Below are 19,244 nucleotides of genomic sequence, written 5' to 3' on the forward strand. Positions count from 1 at the left end.
AGCCATGAAGTGCAACCACGCTAATTGACAAAAGGCACATGATAGACAATAATGGTGTAAAAGTTCATCTCTTGCTCCAATTAATTACAAAAGAGGATTTTTTTTAAATGAAGGAACAAGCTCTCACATTCACCATATGGATCCTAAAGCACCTTTCTTGCAAAGTATGACACCACAACTCTGTCTTCCATAGCCCTAATGTAAAATGAAATTATTTTTTGTATATAAGCATGTCAAAACAGGAAATTGCATGTCCAATGTGGTGTTTTAATGCAACTGAATACACCTTTGGGTCAATAAATAATGTATAACATAAATCTTCTAACTGAAATAAGTATCATTGAGTTAGAATTCTTTATAATCATTCTATTATAAAGACACATGCATGCATATGATCATTGCAACATTATTCACAAGAGCAAAGATATGGAATCAACCTAATTGCCCATCAATGACAGACTACATAAAGAGAATGTGATACATATACACCATGGAATACTATGCAGCCATAATAAAGAACAAGATCATGTCCTTTGCAGGCACATGGATAGAACTAGAGGTCATTATCCTTAGCAAACTAACCCAGGAACAGAAAACCAAATACCACATGTTCTCAATTATAAGTGGGACCTAAATGGTGAGAACACATGGACACATAGAGGGGAAAAACACACACTGGGGCTTTTCAAAGGGTGGAGGGTGAGGTGAGGGAGAGGATCAGGAAAAATAACTCATAGGTACTAGACTAATACCTAAGTGATTAAATAATCTGTACAACAAACCCCCATGATACAAGTTTACCTACATAACAAACCCCTATATACCTATATAACCAACATGTACCACTGAACTTAAAATAAAAGTTAAAAGGTAAGAATTCTTTAGGGGATATTATCTGTCTGGTATTGGTCACTGAGTTTTCCCATGCCTGGTATCTCTTACAGATTACGAAGAGTGCAGACTCATCCCTTATCTCCACCAAAGTCTAACCACCAGGAAAGAGATATAAGGAATTGCAGATGGGAGCAAACAACCCACTTTATTAAAGTGCCCAATAATTGCCAAAGTACAAGACAAAGTTGAAATTGAGACATGGCTTGGATATGAGGCTACAGTAGGGGCATCCTATCACTGCCTGTATTGACTTGTACGTCCCTAAAGAAGAACCTGGGGTCTGGGTAGCTTATTTGCAATAAAATCTCAGGGATCAGCAGTGGGCAGCCAGAGAGAGTGAGGGAAGGGGAAGAAACCCACATTGGATGCATAATTGAGTTCACTGCTGTGAGTGTCTGGGGCTCTCGGAATAGTCCACCCAAGATCAGCCTGTAAGTTACAACAATTGGCTTCCAAATCTGCTGGTTGAGTGGATTCCCACCTCCAGGCTGGTCACACTTGCTTGATGAGTGAGTTCCTACCAACATCAGGAGTGTCAGAGAAATACGAAGCACCCACATCACTGTGGGTGCTTAAGGTAAGTTGTCAGACCAAGGTAGATAGAAGCCAACTCAGAAACTTTCCACTGCAGCTGTGGCTAAAACTGAACGGGAGGATAAGGGAATGTGAGTGGGGCCCTAGACGTGTGTGATACACTCCCCACAAGTGTGTGAGGTCCACTGCATTGGAGCGCTGGGTCCATTCATTTAGCTGACACCAAAGATGGCAGCCCTCTCTATCAATGCAAGCCCCAGCAGCACACAGACCACCAGCTCAAATACTCAGCTCTCCTTAAGAGACAACCTCAGGTCCCAATCCAAAGCACAGATGCATGAAACCACAGTGAGCTGCAGCCTTTCTTACCAATGAGGCACAAGTGGGCAAAAGAAGGATTGAAAATCTTTCCCACTTCTGAGCCAAAATCATACTGGATGCGTTGGGGTAATGCTTGCTCATGCAAACTTTTCTAATCTTAGTAGTTTAATACAATAACTGTCTTTCTCAAATTGTAGGCACCAAGCTTGGCTTCCCCATAGCAGTTCAGAAACCCAAATATCTCCCATGTTCGGGTTCTGCTGTCGTCAAGATGTTTATCAGCATTAAGAAGGAAAAGGCAGGCAGGATTCCATATGCGAAGATTCTGTGGGACAGAAATGGAAGTGGTTCCTGGTACTTCTGCCCACTTGCCATCAGCTGAATTCAGTAACTTGGCCACAGTTAACTCCAAGAAAGGCTTGGAAGCAGGCTCAAGTTGTGTGTCTAGGAAGAAGATGAAACATGTGTAATGAACAGCTAGGCAATCTCTGCCATACATTCCTTCTTTTCATAAGACATAGACCCAAAAAATAATCAGCTTTCACCAATAAGGTTGATCTGGTTTGGCTGTGTCCCCACCCAAATCTCATCTTGGGTTGTGGCTCCCATAATTCCCATTTGTTGTGGGAGGGACCCAGTGGGAGATATGGGGGTGGTTTCCCTTATACTGTTCTCGTGGTAGTAAGTCTCATGAGATCTGATGGTTTTGTAAGAGAAAACCCCTTTCATTTGGCTCTCATTCTTTCTTTGCCTGCAGCCATGTAAGACGTGCCTTGGTTCTTCCCTCACCATCCGCCATGATTGTGAGGTCTCCCCAGCCACGTGAAATTGTGAGTCCATTAAATCTCTTTTTATTTATAAATTACCCAGTCTCTGGTATGTCTTTATCAGAAGCTTGAAGACGGACTAATACAAAGGTGTACCAACACTCCACCCTTGAAAAAGGGTAGGTGCAAAGGAAGGCAAGAGAAGTATAAAGTGTTCACTCCAAAATTGGAGAAGCAAATTGCAGTTTGTTTTAAAATGGACAGAAAAAAGCCAAGTCCTAAACCGTGCAGTTCCCACAGTCCTCCATTCCATCTTCCCAGTTTCTCATAAGGATGCTTTTATACCCCAGTGTTATAGATGGGGAAACTGAGGCTAGGAGACCAAGTGGTTTGCTGAAGTTAATATTGTTGATGGGAACCACGGGATTTAAACTCACTTCTTTTGGATCCCTCAATATGGAAAAAGAGGACCAGGAGCTATGTCTTTGGCTTTTATCATTTACATTCAGAAAAACATTACCAGAGATGGAATCATTCTGCTTTTGTTTCTAGGCCACAAAATCCTAGCCAGAAAGTCTAAATTAAGAAACAGAACATGAGATGTATTAATCTGCCGGGACTGTCACAACGAAAGACCAGAGACAGAGTGGCTTAAGCAACAGAAATTTATCGTCTCATAAATGCATTAAGAGCAGGGTTGGTCTTTTCTGAGGGTGGTGAAGGTGAGTATGTTCCATGCCCTTCTCCTAGCTCCTGGGGGTTTGCTGGTGATCTGGCATTCGTTGGCTGGTAGATGCAGGACCCTGATCTCCCTCATGTTCATCCGGTGTTCCCCCTGCATCTGTATCAGTCTCTGTGTCCACATTTCTTTGCTTTTTTATAAGCACACCAGTCAGAATGGATTGCAACCACCCTAATGCCCTCATTTTAACTCAATTACCTCTATAAAGACCCTGTCTCCAAATCAGGTCACATTCTGTAGCACTGAGGGATAGTACTCCGATATGTCCATTTTGGGGGGAAGGAGATACAATTCAGCCCGTGTAACACAAGGTCGGGGTTGGAATTCTCTGCCTCATTCAGAGAGTCATCAATACATTCTAATGGCAAAATAAAGGAGTTGGTATTCACCTTGGAGACACAGGTCTCAAAACCAAAAACAACACGTTAGTGTGGCCCAGTGCATCCCTTGGATTTCAGGAAATTGGAATCAATTTTTATCTTCCTGATTCAGAGAGATCTCAAAGGCAGGATTTCCCCAGGTTCCCAGTAAAATGGGACATTGTTGGTTTGCTATCCACATTCCAGACTTAGGGTGAAAGTCCCCTTGGTAGGGAGCTGCCATCACTTCTGAAATAAAATATAGAGGTCAAGTCCTATTTTCAAAGAAAATGTTACGTTCCCCTTTCTATTTTTTTTTTCTGGGTTATATTTTAGACAAAACGTGCTCTGCAATTAGATAGCTGTAGCTGTATCTTATTTCCTTTACCATTAATCTTTTATAAACTGTGAAATTAACAAGCCTCTCCATGACCAACCTGTAAAATCTGCCATCTCTCACTGCCGTTGACTGAAGGTCTTTGCTTGGAGACATTCTACCGATAGCACTTGAGCAATTTTGATGAATGTGTCTCTCCTTCTCATTACAAGAAATGCTAATCTTCTGACATCTCTTTCTATGTACATTCATTAAAGGACTCCAAGCTCTCCACACTCTGGTGCAGGTGAAATTCAGCACTGTATTTGCTGACTTTACAAGGGTCTGCTCACCCAGAGTTATCTGATGATGCGGTATTAAAGAATTAGGTCAAATAATCTGGATAAACCTTTAGGATTAAGGGATCTGTGCTTGTCTCACTGACCAATATTTTGAAAACCTAGTTATACTCAAGCAAACACAGTATACTCATTGTTCATTCATTCCATACATTGAAGTGTGCGCTGACTAAGGGTGAGGAACTTGTCTAGGCACTGGGGAAGCAGAGCTCTGGCCTTCCTGGAACTTGCAGTAGAGGGGGAAGGATGAAAGAAAAAAAAACACAATGATGACAATACTATGGGGTAAGTGGCATAGGAGACAGAGGATGGGGCTGACGAGCTCCCCCTGCAGTCAGGATGGGTTTCACAAACAAGGTTAGATTTGAGCTCATTTTGAACGATGGGAGAGAGTTTGTTGGGTGCAGCATGCTGTGGACATAGGAGGGCCTTCCAGGAAGAAGAAATAATATATGCCAAAGATAAGAACATGGCATGTTTAGCAAAAAATATTTATCTCTGTTTGGGTGAGGGAGAAGGGACAAGATGGAGGAAGGTGAACAAGAAGGCATAATCCATGTTGCTTCCAGGTTCTTCCTCACCAACTTTCCCACGTGCGGGAAAATGTAGCCTGCCCCGGGAAGATGCAGATCAACTGAGCATGCGCCAGGTGATGTCAATCTGAAGAGATCGAAACTTACCCGGCCACGCCTATGGAGACGCCCCTATCACACCCTTATCCCGCCCACTGCCCTCCCCCTTCCAGTACCAATGCATAAAAGTCTGCCACTGGCAGGAGCCAGCGTGACTTAGTACCAATGCTTAAAGTCTGCCACTGGCAGGAGCCAGCGTGACTTCTTCGGCCCCCGCATTTGTGGACTGGGGAACCTCACCCGAGAGCACCGGTGCGACTTCCCTGGCCCCCCAACACCTGAGGACCAGAGAACCTCGCCCGAGAGTGTGCACATATTTGCAATAAAAAGACTGCCACTTTCTTATGTACTTTGGCCTCATGTTTAATTACTTAGCTCTCCTAAATTAAGTTACATTAAATTAAATTAAAACAATCTCCCCAACAAAGAATATGCACAGCAGAAGACGTGCTGCAGAGGCCATCAGGGGCCAATTCCTGCTGGGCTTGAATACCATGCTACAGAGTTGGTCTTGACCTACAAGGCCAGTAGGTTCAACCCATGTTCCAGGAGAAGAAAGTCCCTTCAGTCACTTCAGAGAGCATGGGGTGGTAGGGAGAACAGCAAATGGAGAGTCAAGTTCTTCACCCCTATTTTAGTCAAGGCAACTTGGCTAAAATGAGGACCGTGGTTGTGGCTCTGGGGATGGGAAAGAAAGCATAGATTCAAGCAGCATTTCAAAAATGGATGTATTAGTCAAAGTTCTCTATAGAAACAGAACCCAAAGGAGATAGGTATGGATAAATAGCTATAGATATAAAGAGATTTACAGTAAGGAATCAACTCACTTGATTACAGAGGCTGAGAAGTACCAAGATCTGCAGTCAGCAACCTGGAGAAGAAAGAGATCTGATGGTGTACGTGCCGGTTCAAAACTTGGCAAGCTCAAGACCCCAGAAGAACTGAGGTTTCCATTTAAGAGGCAAGAAAAGACTGATGTCCCAACTCAAGCAGTCAGGCAGAAGGAGTTTCCTCTTATTCAAGGGAGGGTCAGCCTTTTCGTCTTATTCAGACCTTCAACTGATTGAATGATGACTACCCAATTCAAATGTTAATCTCATCCAGAAATACTCTCAAAGACACACCCAGAATAATGTTTGAGGAAATACCTGGGAACTCCATGACCCAGTCAAGTTGGCGCATAAAATTAACCATTGCAGTGAAATTATCAAAACCTGGAATCACCAGGGTGGCTATTGGGAGTGAGGGAATGGGATAAGCGGTGGTTGAGTCTAAGGTTTGCAGACTGGGCAGCCATGTGTGTGGAGATGCCTTAGGTAAGATGAGTATCATTGACAGTCTTTAACAAACAATTGCCTATTTCTGGCAAAGTCCTGCTTGGCATCTGGTAGCTAATTGTAAACTTTCTGGTCCAGATGAAAACTGGGTGGAAGCCTGAACGTTGCCTTTACTCTTTGTATGGTATTTCCAGATAAGATCTTTACAACAGTGTCACGTTCAAGATTCATAAATGCCAAATTACCCGCAGTCATTTCAGAAGCATATTCTAAGCCTGGCCAGGAGATGTTTTTCATTGTCTTCTGCAGAAGGCCTGGGCCTCCATGCTGTACGCGAAGAGCGGAAATTGTGTGCAGCACAAGTGTGTGGGGCAAGAATTACGAGTCAATACACCCTGTAGCAACAGAGAGAAGGGCCTGATGTTCGAAGGGAGCCTGAAGCATGAAATAGCCCTCCATCCTTTCCCTAGGGCTGATGAGATCAGAAGTGGCAGTCCACCAAGGGTCACCAATTCAAATATCCTGCAACATGGCCTAACAGAGAAAGAGGAGGTGAGGAAGTAAGGTGCTCACCCTTGGGAACATGGAGAGCCTAAACCAATAAGTACTTGGAGGAAATGCAAAATGATGGGATGAAGCAGAAACAGAACCCTAGCAGACCAAACATCATGTGCAACAGAAGTCTTGGGGAGCAGGAACTGTGAGTTGACATAATTTGCAACAACAAAAAGGATCAGAAAGATGCAAGTTGTAGACACCTCCCACTCTGTTCTGGGACCAGGGCTGGCTCTCATAAGTCTTAACAGTATCTCCTCCACGGATCTACTTTGAAGAAAATTCAATGAGTGTCTTTCTTGTTGCAAACAAAGAAACCAGCCTGGCTCTACCCACCAAGGAGACCAGAAACCCGTTGCTTTATAAACCTCCAACCTTGTCTAATGACTGATGATGACAGATACTCAGACATCTCTGAGCCCAAATTAGGACTGGACTCACCACACACCCCCATAGAAGATTCTAGGAATTCTATACAGCCCATTCTCCATCTTAGGCTGAAAATGAGCCCTCTCTCTTCCTGCTGAAGGGACCAAGAATTCATTCCCTTTTTCTTTCTTTCTCTCTCTTTCTTTCTTTCTTTCTTTCTTTCTTTCTTTCTTTCTTTCTTTCTTTATTTCTTTCTTTCTTTCTCTCTCTCTCTCTCTTACTTTCTTTCTCTCTTACTTTCTCTTTCTTTCTTTCTTTCTTTCTTTCTTTCTTTCTTTCTTTCTTTCTTTCTTTCTTTCTTTCTTTCTTTTTGTTTTTTTGATGGAGTCTTTCTCTGTCGCCAGGCTGGAGTGCAGTCACGCAATCTCAGCTCACTACAACCTCTGCCTCCTGGGTTCAAGTGATTATCCTGCCTCAGCCTCCCAAGTAGCTGGGATTACAAGCATGCACCACCAGGCCCAGCAAATGTTTGTATTTTTAGTAGGGACAGGGTTTTACCGTGTTGGCCAGGGTGGTCTCAATCTCCTGACTTCGTAATCCACCTGCCTCAGCCTCCCGAAGTGCTGGGATTATAGGTGTGAGCCACCGCACATGGTCCCTTTCTTCTTGATTCTGGTTCTAGCCACCTATCTTCTTCCATCACTGTCTCCTCCATGGGGCTCCAACCTTCCCAGGTCTGTTTATGGAGGGGGACACAGTTTGCCCAGCTCCCTCAAGACAAGCACACTGACCCGTGTTCTGTTACAGTGCCTTTTTCCACAGGGCGGCTCTCAGGAGGTGGGAACAACAACCATGTGGAATTTACAACCTTTTCTAGTCCACAGAAGTCCTTTAGTTCCTGGTTTTGGTGCACATTCTTCCTATTCTAAGCTGTCCTCAGACCCTTCTGGACGCCTAGAGCTCCTCTTGCACTCCAGCGTGAAACCCAGCAAGCCTCCCAGCTCTTCAGATCCTTGTCACTCTCTAGACCACTCAACAACCCCATGCCCTATTCTCCTTCATCGAGGTTTCTTATCCCAGTGCAGAGCAGAGAGACAGGCAAGATGGAACAATATGGATAAACTGGTGGGAACCACATGTATAAACTGGTGGGAACCACCTGGATAAACTGGTGGGAACCATATGTATAAACTGGTGGGAACCACCTGGATAAACTGGTGGGAACCACATGGATAAACTGGTGGGAAACATATGAATAAACTGGTGGGAACCACATGGATAAACTGGTGGGGACCATATGGATAAACTGGTGGGGACCACCTGGATAAACTGGTGGGAACCACATGGATAAACTGGTGGGGACCATATGGATAAACTGGTGGGAAACATATGAATAAACTGGTGGGAACCACATGGATAAATTGGTGAGAACCATATAGATAAACTGGTGGCCATTGGAAGGTCCTATTCCCAAGTAGGCCATTTGCCCCTCAGTGATCCTCTCTCCCATATCTGAGTCTCTGCCTCACACAGGAGTCTCCCGTTGGGTTACATCCTCTTTTTGCCCATGCCTGAATATTTCCTTGGTTTGGAATGACTAGAACCAAAGCACAACCAACAGCTCCTTACCTCCCAGTTCCACATCATTGACTCAGGATAAAATCTGACATTCTCCGTATACCCTGCTGGGATTTCTTTCTTTTGCCTCAGGGTGAATTCGTTCAACAAGGAATCACACGTTAAGATGTGCTGATCGCTCTCCCCAGCCTTCTGATTCTGGAGTGTGGATGTGCAGGATCAGGATCCTGAGAGGAAGGAGCTTTCTCCTGGAATCCAAGAGCTGTTATAGCATTCCACTGGAATGTTGGAAGGGTTGCCAGCCGCCTCCTTAAAGCCTCCTTAAAGCACAGTACAATGCAAAGAAAACCATGCTGGGAGTCAACACGTTCTTCAGCCATCTACTTACTCCACACATATGTGTTAGGTGTCAACCAGGTAGCACTGCCCTGGGTGTTAAGAATACATTAGTGGCCGGGCACAGTGGCTCACGCCTGTAATCCCAGCACTTTGGGAGGCCGAGGCAGGCAGATCACTTGAGGTCAGGAGTTTGGGACCAGCCTGGACAGCATGGCGAAATCCCATCTCTATCAAAAATACAAAAATTAGCCAGGTGTGGTGGTGGGCACCTGTAATCCCAGCTGTTTGGGAGGCGGAGGTTGCAGTGAGCCAAGATCACTGCATTGCACTCCAGCCTGGGCAGCAGAGCGAGACTCCATCTTAAAAAAAGACCAAAAAGAATACATGAGTGAACTAGACAATCAACACCCTTTCTGCCTCTCCAGAAGAGACAAGAAAGCTCCTTTATGCCCTTGAGCTGTGTGACCTTGGGCAGTTCGCTTGATCCGTGTGAGCCTTACCCTTCTTCTGGTATCTAAGGATAATGTGTGAAACTTGTAGAGTGCTAAAACTGAGTCACTCATATGACCACCCGTGGAACAGTGCCTGGAACAGCCTAGGCATTCACCAATCATCAGCTGGCACTCAGAGATTTTCCATCTTGACCTGGAATCCCTGGGAACACCTTCACGTTGTAGGGAACCACCGTACGGCACCATCAGATGCAAACTGGGGGTCTGTGATCCAGTCTGGAAATACTCAAAGGATGAAAATTCACGGATGATGGTGGGAAAGCAAATATAAACCTCTTAATGTGGTTCTCTGCTTAATTTATTTCCATCTTTGTCTTAAGTGATGTTTCTCACCGATAGCTATGAAATGGAAAATAGCTAACGAGAGTTAAAATTCCCGGCGAAGGCTCCGGATTTATCTACCAGCTCCCGCGGGTGATCCGAAGCAGGACGATGGTGTGCTACTGCCCCCCTGTGCAGCCAGCAGGGCTAGCAAGGATCTGGAAACCCAGCCAACCCCAGGATTTTTATCTTATTTTTAAATTTTTTTTAGCAAGAACACTTAAGAAGGAGAAAATGGACTCTCAAAAATCCTCTTTATCCAAGATCAAATAGAATAAAACCCAATTAAGTCCGCGCAGCTGTCGGCTGTTTAACCAACTCAAACCGCATATCCTTCCCCTCTCTCCCCCTGGGCTCTTTCTCTCCCTGATGTGTATTGGACACCCGGCTCCATTTACAGGAAATGGATCCATTAAACCCAGAACTAGAAAAAAAAATCCCCTAATAGCATGCAGGGCTCACACATGCCCCCAAATGACGATCTTTGCTGCCAGGTGTCGTGAGGCCTCCAGGATTCTCAGGACCGTAGCAAAAAGACTCATAGACTCTGCCCAAAACAGTCTCTGGGCACAGTTGTTCTGACGGCCTGAGTTCTGTTCTTTGCTCACAAGGCCCCTCTCAACCCCTCTGCCTCAAACTGGCTTAATGAATCTTTGAGCTGTTTAGGTCAAGAAATAGTCACTGAACTCGGTCTCATAACCCTGCTAGAAGCCCAAAACTTAAGAATCATATAATCTAGAGGGAGAAACTATCCAATGGGTAAACTGCCGTGGTACGGTGAGAACTGGATCAAAGGAATCACCAGGGCTGCAGAACAGGGGAGAGGGGGCCAACCCCAATGGGAAGTTGGGAAATGTCTCCTGGAAGAAAGGCACCTGAGCTGAACCTTGAAAGAGGAATCCGGACAGGTGCAGTGGCTCACACCTATAATCCCAGCACTTGGGGAGGCCAAGGTGGGCAGACCACTTGAGGTCAGGAGTTCGAGACCAGCCTGAGTAACATGGTGAAATCCTGTCTCTACTAAAAATATAAAAAATTATCCGGGTGTGGTGGCGGGCGCCTGTAGTCCCAGCTACTTGGGAGGCTGAGGCAGGAGAATGGCATGAACTCGGGAGGCAGAGCTTGCAGTGAGCAAAGATCGTGTCACTGCACTCCAGCCTGGGCGACAGAGTGAGACTCTGTCTCAAAAAAAAAAAAAAAAAAATTAACCGGGCATGGTGGCACACACCTATAATCCCAGCTACTAGGGGGGCTGAGGCAGGAGAATCGCTTGAACCCAGGAGTTGGAGGTTGCAGTGATCCGAGATCGCATCGCACCACTGCACTCCAGCCTGGGCAACAGAGTGAGACTCCATCCATTATTGAGCAAAGAAGCAGGTAACAGAGTCACAGGCAGAACTTACACACTTCGGCAGAGTGGAGAGGCGTGAAATTGCAAGCACTTGGGGAAATGGAATGTAGTTCAACACGACTGGAACACAGGGCATGAGAAAAAGGGTTTCAGCAAGTGAGAATGTTACAGAGATGATCAGGGCTTGGCTGTGGAGGTCACTGCATGCCAGACTGAGGATGGGGTCTACAAGGATGGACCGCAGAGAATTGCAGAAGAGATCAGGAAGGTCTCACTTTCACCGGGGCAACAAGGGCCAGATGAGTCGGAGGAAGGAACCAGGAAGCAGAGAGCCCAGAAGAAAGCTGTGACAGCAGTCTGGGCAAAAGAGACTAACTTTGAATTAAAGTCCAGAAAAGTGATTGTAGAATTATTGCAAGGAAAATCATCAGGCCTGGCCGGGCACAGTGACTCACTCCTGTCATCCCAGCAATTTGGGAGACCCAGGTGGGCAGGTCACCTGAGGTCAGGAGTTCGAGACCAGCCGGACCAACATGGTGAAACCCCATCTCTACTAAAAATACAAAAATTAGCCAGGTATGGTGGCGCACACCTGTAAATCCCAACTACTCAGAAGGCGGAGGCACAAGAATTGTTTGGGCCCAAGAGATGGAGGTTGCAGTGAGCCAACATTACACCACTGCACTCCAGCCTGGGCAACAGAGCGAGACTCTGAAGCAAAGGAAGGAAAGAAGGAAGGAAGGAAGGGAGGAAGGAAGGAAGGAAGGAAGGAAGGAAGGAAGGAAGGAAGGAAGGAAGGAAGGAAGGGAGGGAGGGAGGGAGGGAGGGAGGGAGGGAGGGAGGAAGGAAGGAAGGAATGGAGGGAGGAAAGAAGGAAGGCAGGCAAGGACGGAGGAAGGGAGGTAGGAAGGGAGGGAAGGAGGGAGGGAGAAAAGAAAGGAAGAAAGAAAGAAGGAAGGAAGGAAGGCAAGGAGGGAGGGAGGGAGGTCGGAAGGGAGGGAAGGAGGGAAGGAAGGAAGGCAAGGAGGGAGGGAGGGAGGAAGGGAGGGAAGGAGGGAGGGAGAAAGGAAGAAAGGAAGAAAGAAAGAAGGAAGGAAGGGAAGGAAGGAAGGCAAGGAGGGAGGGAGGGAGGTAGGAAGCGAGGGAAGGAGGTAGGGAGAAAGGAAGAAAGGAAGAAAGAAGGAAGGAAGAAAGAAAGGAAGGAAAGGAAATGAAAGGAAAGAGGGAGGGAAGGAGGGAGGGAGGAAGGAAATCATCAGGCCTTAGGGACTGTGTAGCCGACACCATACTCATCCCCAGTATCCCCAGATCGGGACAAGAGAATACCTACCAACTGTTGTGTGCTCTGGGAATTGTCTGGTTCCCAGTCGACACAAAAAATAGTCCTGTTGCTGCCCTGTTCAGTTTCTCACCTCCAAGGCCAGATCACATGCCTTCCGTCTCTCCTCTGCCCACCTTTGCATGTCCCTGTAATGGCTTCCATTCACGCCAGAGATGGAAAAGTGGCAAGCCCTGTGTGGTGAGGATTTCACCCTCTTAAGAGCTGCTGGACAGAGCAAAGGTGAGAAGTGGGACTCCAGGAACCATGAGGCCTTCCAGCATGAAAGCAGCCAGCTTAACCTGGGCATGGGCTTGAAACCTCCCTGTTTCTTGAATGATTGCTCTATAGAACACCCAAACTTCCTACTCAGAGTTCCTGGGTTTTATGAGCCATCTGTTGTATGGAGTATGCAACAGTACTTTCTCCGGGGAGACGAAAGGAGAAAGTAGATAGAGTTTAATCTTGCTACTAGTTGCACAATCTGGACAAGCTGCTTAGGTCCTTGGGGTTTCAGTCCTTCCCTCTGCCAATTGAGATGGCTTCCTCATGGGGCAACTGAGAAGAAAGAATGACGTCATATGAGTGAAATTGCTTCCAAAGGGCAAACCACTGAACAGGTGGTTGCCATTGGTTCCACCAAATTGGAGACTTCTGGACACCAAGACTGGGTAGCACTGGCCCTTCCCCTACTCCTGAGTATAAAGGACTGCATGGTATAAGTCCCCTCCAGGAGGAATGCCTCTGCATTGGGAACCCCCTGTTTGAGTGTTACAACTGATCCCTGGTATACTGTAACCAAGATATAATCATTGCGAACACCCAAGTGCCTTCTGTGCGTTCCCTAATAACAGAGTTTGTGCAACCGAGAAAATGGTAGCTTTCAGATGTGAAAGTGCATATAGGCACCGAAGAATGTTATCCACTGAGTGCCAATAACCAATAAAAATGAAGTGATTTGTTTTCTCGTAACTTGAAAAATCCCACTGTGTGTGGGCCAGGTGCGGTGGCTCACGCCTGTAATCCCAGCACTTTGGGAGGCTGAGGCCAGTGGATCACCTGAGGCCAGGAGTTCAAGACCAGTGTGCCCAACATGGTGAAACCCCATCTCTACTAAAAATACTAAAAATTAACTGAGCGTGGTGGCAGGTGCACCTGTAATACCAGCTACTCTAGAGGCTGAGGCAGGAGAATCGCTTGCACCCCAGAGGCAGAGGTTCCAGTGAGTGGAGATAAGGCCATTGCACTCCAGCCTGGGCAACAGAGCAAGACTGTCTCAAAAAACAAAAACAAAAAAAATCCCACTAAGTGGTTAAAAATTTGATCATTTACCAATTACTCTCGACAATGTGGAGAGATCTCATAAACATAATGTTGAGTGAAAGAAGATAAATACAACAGTACATACTGTATAGTTTTATTAATGGAAAGTAAGCAATGCTGTTAAAAATCAGGATAGTGGTTACCCTGGAAATAAGGGTAAGAACTGGAAGATGGGGTGAAAGGGGACCTCTTGGGAGTCAGTGCTGTTCTTTTTTTGACCTGGGTGCTGCTGATTAAGTGGGTATGTTCCATTGTGAAAATACATAGAGTTATACACTTATGTGTGCTTTCTGTGTATTATACTTCAATAAAGGGTGTGGGGGGGGTGTGCAGTACATTCTTGCCTACTGTATAAAAAAAATATTTGCCCACGATTACTGTCGTAAGTCAACATCAGTACCAAGGATCTTCAAATGATAGGGCTGACATTTTTATCTATCATTTTGTATCTACTGGTATCTCTTTGCCCAACTTCTGACAGAGCACAACTTTGTATGATTTCTTTTAGATTTCAGAATGAGTCAAAGATAACAGAAAAAGGCATGTAAATGTCAACCCTTTCCAAGCAAGCACGGGTTCATCTGAGCGGCCCCAAATGCTGTTTAGGCCACATCCAACACATATGCAACCTTGGGACTGGTGATGGATTCCAAGGTTGTGGTTGTTTGTTTGTTTGTTTGTTTCTTTTTGAGACAGAGTCTCACTCTGTCACCTAAGCTGGACTGCAGTGGCACAATCTCGGCTCACTGTAAACTCCGCCTGCCAGGTTCAAGCCATTCTCCTGCCTCAGCCTCCTGAGTAGCTGGGATTACGGGTTCCCACCACCATGCCTGTCTAATTTTTGTATTTTTTTTTAGTCGAGACGGGGTTTTGCCATGATGGCCAGGCTGGTCTGGAACTCCTGACCTCAGGTGATCTGCTCACCTCAGCCTCCCAAAGTGCTGGTGTTGCAGGACTTTTCCTTAGTTCAGCTAAAGACAGGGTTCTTGTCCGTCCCATGGCCACAAAAATGTAGGCTCACAGACGGTTTAAAGGGTGAAGAAAGCAGAGTTTTATTGGGTGAAAAGGGAAAAAAAAGGGAGAAACAGGGATCCCCCACAAGGCCAGAGTCCCCTCCTAGAGTACTTCCCACCCGCAGCTTGAATCCCAGGTTCCACACAGGAAAAGGAGGGGCCAGGCTCCTTCCCACCATAAAGGGCAGAACTTCCTGAGGCTTCACTTCAGTGGGCAGGCTGTTTGGAATTTCTCCAGAAACCCCCTCCCACCTGACTGTCTCAGTGGGATTACAGGCATGAGCCGCCATGCCCCTCCCTGCTGGCCACCTCGCCCGGCCTGATTCCAAGGTTCTTAGTGGATGTTGCCACGGGCTTCTCTTCTGTGTCAAATCTCCTTGTAATATAAATATTAAAATATTCAAATAAATTACCATAATGAGTGTTTCCGAAACATGTTCTTAAAATCCCGCTCATGACCCGAGGGCTGGGTAAGCTCCGTGGCAAGGCTACCCCATGGCAGGCCTGGGAAGGAAGAACAGGCAAAAGGAACTAGACTGAGATGAGAGAAGTGTTGGCCTTGGACAGACTGGAGCATCCTGGCTGGAGGGAAGAGAGGAATCGTGATTTATGGAGAGTTCAAGGTCTTGGCCACTAAGTTGGCACTAAATATAAAGCAAAATATACTACTTGGGGAAAAAGCAAGGCCAAAAATGAGGGAGTCAACTTCAAAATCGTAAGTCAGGCTGGGTACAGTGGCTCCCGCCTGTAATCCCAGCACTTTGGGAGGCCGATCACCTTCAATAAGATCACCTGAAGTCAGGAGTTCGAGATCAGCCTGGCCAACATGGTGAAACCCTGTCTCTACTAAAAATATAAAAATTAGCTGGGTGTGGTGGCACAGGCCTGTAATCCCAGCTACTCAGGAGGATGAGGCAGGAGAATTGCTTGAATCCAGGAGGTGGAGGTTGCAGTGAGCCGAAGTTGCACCACTGCACTCCAGCCTGGGTGACAGAGTGAGACTGCATCTCCAAAAAAACAAAAATCATAAGTCAAGAGAAGAATAGAAGAGAGAGCGGAAAGAACAGCTCAGGACTGGGACTCTACAAATAGGAGTAGGAGGATTTCTCTTTTAAGTAAAATAATAAAAACAAATAAGACAGACCATGGAGAGACCATGTTGTCTAGACTACCAATGCAACTCTGAAAATAAACATCCCTTCACTAGCCTGGGCAACATAGCAAGATCCTATCTCCATTTAAAAAACTTGTTTTACATTAGCCAGGCATGGTGGTGTGCACCTGTAGTCCCAGCTACCCAGGAGGCTGAGGTAGAAGGATCACTTGAGACCCAGAGTTGGAGGCTGCAGTGAGCTTTGATTGCACCACTGCACACCAGCCTGCGTGACAGAGTGAGACCCTGTCTTTAAAATAAATAAATAAAAGTTAAAAATCATAAAAATAAATAACACGAAAACAAACATCCCCAGCAAACCTTTCCCTCAAGGTTTTTGCTCTCTTTCTCTGAAATACATCAATCCTCCGGTAATTATGGGCCACCAAGGATGGAGTCTAGCTTGGTGGGATATGGAGGAATGGAACCCTGTCCTCAGTGAGCTTACAATGAGAGAAGAACATTCTGAGAAGCACTGCAAACTCTGCGGAAGACAGGCAGAGGGTGCTTATGGGGTTATTGGGGTTAGAAGCAGCTTCAAACAGTCTGGGGAACTTGAACTAGACCATGAACTGGGTGTCTATAGGGATCCCATCCAAATAGACTCAACACAAGCCAGAGAACATGAATATGAGCTGCAACTAGGCTCTTATCCTTAACTCTATAATGTAGGTCTTCACAAAACACTTGAATGGAGTCTTAAGGTCAACGCACAATTTTTGGAAGATGAAATGTTTTCAGTGATTTATGCAAGGGCAGTATCTAAAATAAAATTTACTACAAAGGCTCGAATCTGGGAGAATGATCAGAATATCATCCACCAAACAGAACACACAATGGACCAGTCATAATGGATGCCAGTACAAGTACATTAGACATGCAAATATATATGAGAAAAGTGTAATGATATAATTCTGGGACATCCAAGATGGAGGGTATCGTACAGATCTTTCCCTAAATCACCCTTTGGAGGGCTCTCATTTTCCCAGGGTTTTATCCACCCCGTGCTTTATGTCTGCCCAGAAGTTCAGCTCACCAGGTTTTCTTTTGTTGCAACGGAAGGATTTTTGTGGTTTGCCCATGGGCAATGAGTTAATACTATTAGTAAACATAATTACACAGAAGCGTTTTGTTCTGAAATCTATTTATTGAAAGCAAGCTGATCTAAGTCTCCTTCCAAGGATAAATTAGGATGCCAGACACTGAAACTTACAATATCTCTATTGAATGGGAAAGCCATGCTAGGGTTTTGTGATTGAGATGTACGGTTCTGTTGGAGACGATCCCCAGTCAGAGAGTCTCCAGGGTTTCTGTGCTGGACTTTGGGGTTGAGATTCTAGGGTCTCATTAAGACATGACGATAGCAAAAGCATCTAATCTTAACCTGGCTGGGAAACTGGAGCATGAATTTTGGACCTGGAAAGATGTCATTATCCCAGGGTGCCAGTGAGGACTTGGATCCAGGGGGGTAGGTGCAGCTGAGAACACTTCCCAGATGCTCATCACAGCTCAATATGAATCTAGCCCTGCCTTCAGATTTTGAAAGCTAAAAGCACATGGAATGGGACGCCAGGCCACAAACCCAGGAAACCGAACATCTCAGGGCAGACGCCTACAACAACGCCTGGAGAGCAGATGTTGAGTGATGGCTTCTTGCTATGGAAGATCAAGACTCCATCCTCCTCATTCTTAACTTATTTATCTGACAGTGGCCAAGTCTCCTAGTTGCCCTGACCCCACTCCAGATTAATGCATTCATCCAAGCCTCCTGCCACCCATTCGGGGAGGAATAAGTCTTGATTCTCATTATCCACTGGATGTACTACAGTATGGGAGTGCTGAAGACAGTCAAGATGGTCTCAAAGCACTCCAAATGTGCTTGCACTGTGATCAGAGAAAGAGGACGGGGACTGTGGAGGGCTGAGATTATTAAGAAGAAAGCATTTTTATTTTTTTTTATTTATTTGAGACAGGGTCTCACTCTGTCTCCCAGGCTGGAGTACAGTGGTGTGATCATGGCTCACTGCAACCTGGAACCTCCTGGGTTCAAGCAATTCTCCCACCTCAGCCTCCCAAAGCACTGGGACTACAGGCACTAGCCACCATGGCCACCCTAAGAAAGCTCTTTTTTTTTTTTTTTTTTTTTTTTTTTTGGAGACAGAGTCTTGCTCTGTCTTTCGTGCTGAAGTGCACAGTCTCGACTCACTACAACCTCTGCCTCCCGGGTTCAAGCAATTCTCCTGCCTCAGCCTCCTGAGTGGCTGGGATCACAGGCGCATGCCACCATGCCAGGCTAATTTATTTTTTATTTTTAATAGAGACAGGGTTTCATCACGTTGGTCAGGCTGGTCTCGAACTCCTGACCTTATGATTCACCTGCTTCGGCCTCCCAAAGTGCTGGGATTACAGGTGTGAGCCACCACACCCAGCCAAGAAAGTATTTTTAACCTAGTGAATTGGTTAAGTGGAGTTCCCTTGAAAGTGGCCAAAAAACAATATCCACATCGTACAGAAACAAATACACAAAAGTCAGTGAGGCTGCCTTGAATTTAAAAGTAAGGTAATTGGAGAGGCCCATCCTCTGTCAAAATGCCTAGAAACGGGATGCTGATGGGTGACTGATTTGGCAACTCTCCACGGAAAAGCACTCCAGGAAAGGGTTCAGCCTGCATGAAGGCAGTTGACTTCAGAAATAATGCCATGTTCAGAAATGGTTAGACACATTGTGAGAGACAAGAGGAATAAGGTCAGGTGTGATGGAGATGAAGCAAGGAAAGGAAGTTAAGGGTCAGACCATCTCCTGGAGAAAATAAGGAGAGATAAGGAAGAGGGCCGTCAGAGCAGCTCTGATACTGGCTTGGAGGTGGTCTCTTGCAGATGACCTCTTGTAGGCAAGGAGGGGTCAGGCTACCGCCGTATACCTACCCAGCATGGAAGTCAGAAAAGCTACTCCAAACTGAGACACAAATAATGTCTCTGAATCCAAATGTACCAGAACAGTCCGGGTCTCTGTGCAAGCTGTCCATCACATCTGGATATAAGCATGTTTACAGCAGGATGTAAACTGATGTTCAATTACCCACGGAACTTCATCATTAAAACAGAACTTTAAAATATGCGTGCAGATTTAAAAAAAGAATAGCTTGCGCTCACGAAACCAATTTTTAAAAGTCTGAAACGGGGCTTTGCCAGGTTTTCAAAGCCATCTGTT

Source organism: Chlorocebus sabaeus, chromosome 28, assembly GCF_047675955.1.
Source record: "Chlorocebus sabaeus isolate Y175 chromosome 28, mChlSab1.0.hap1, whole genome shotgun sequence".
In the NCBI taxonomy this organism is placed as follows: domain Eukaryota; kingdom Metazoa; phylum Chordata; class Mammalia; order Primates; family Cercopithecidae; genus Chlorocebus; species Chlorocebus sabaeus.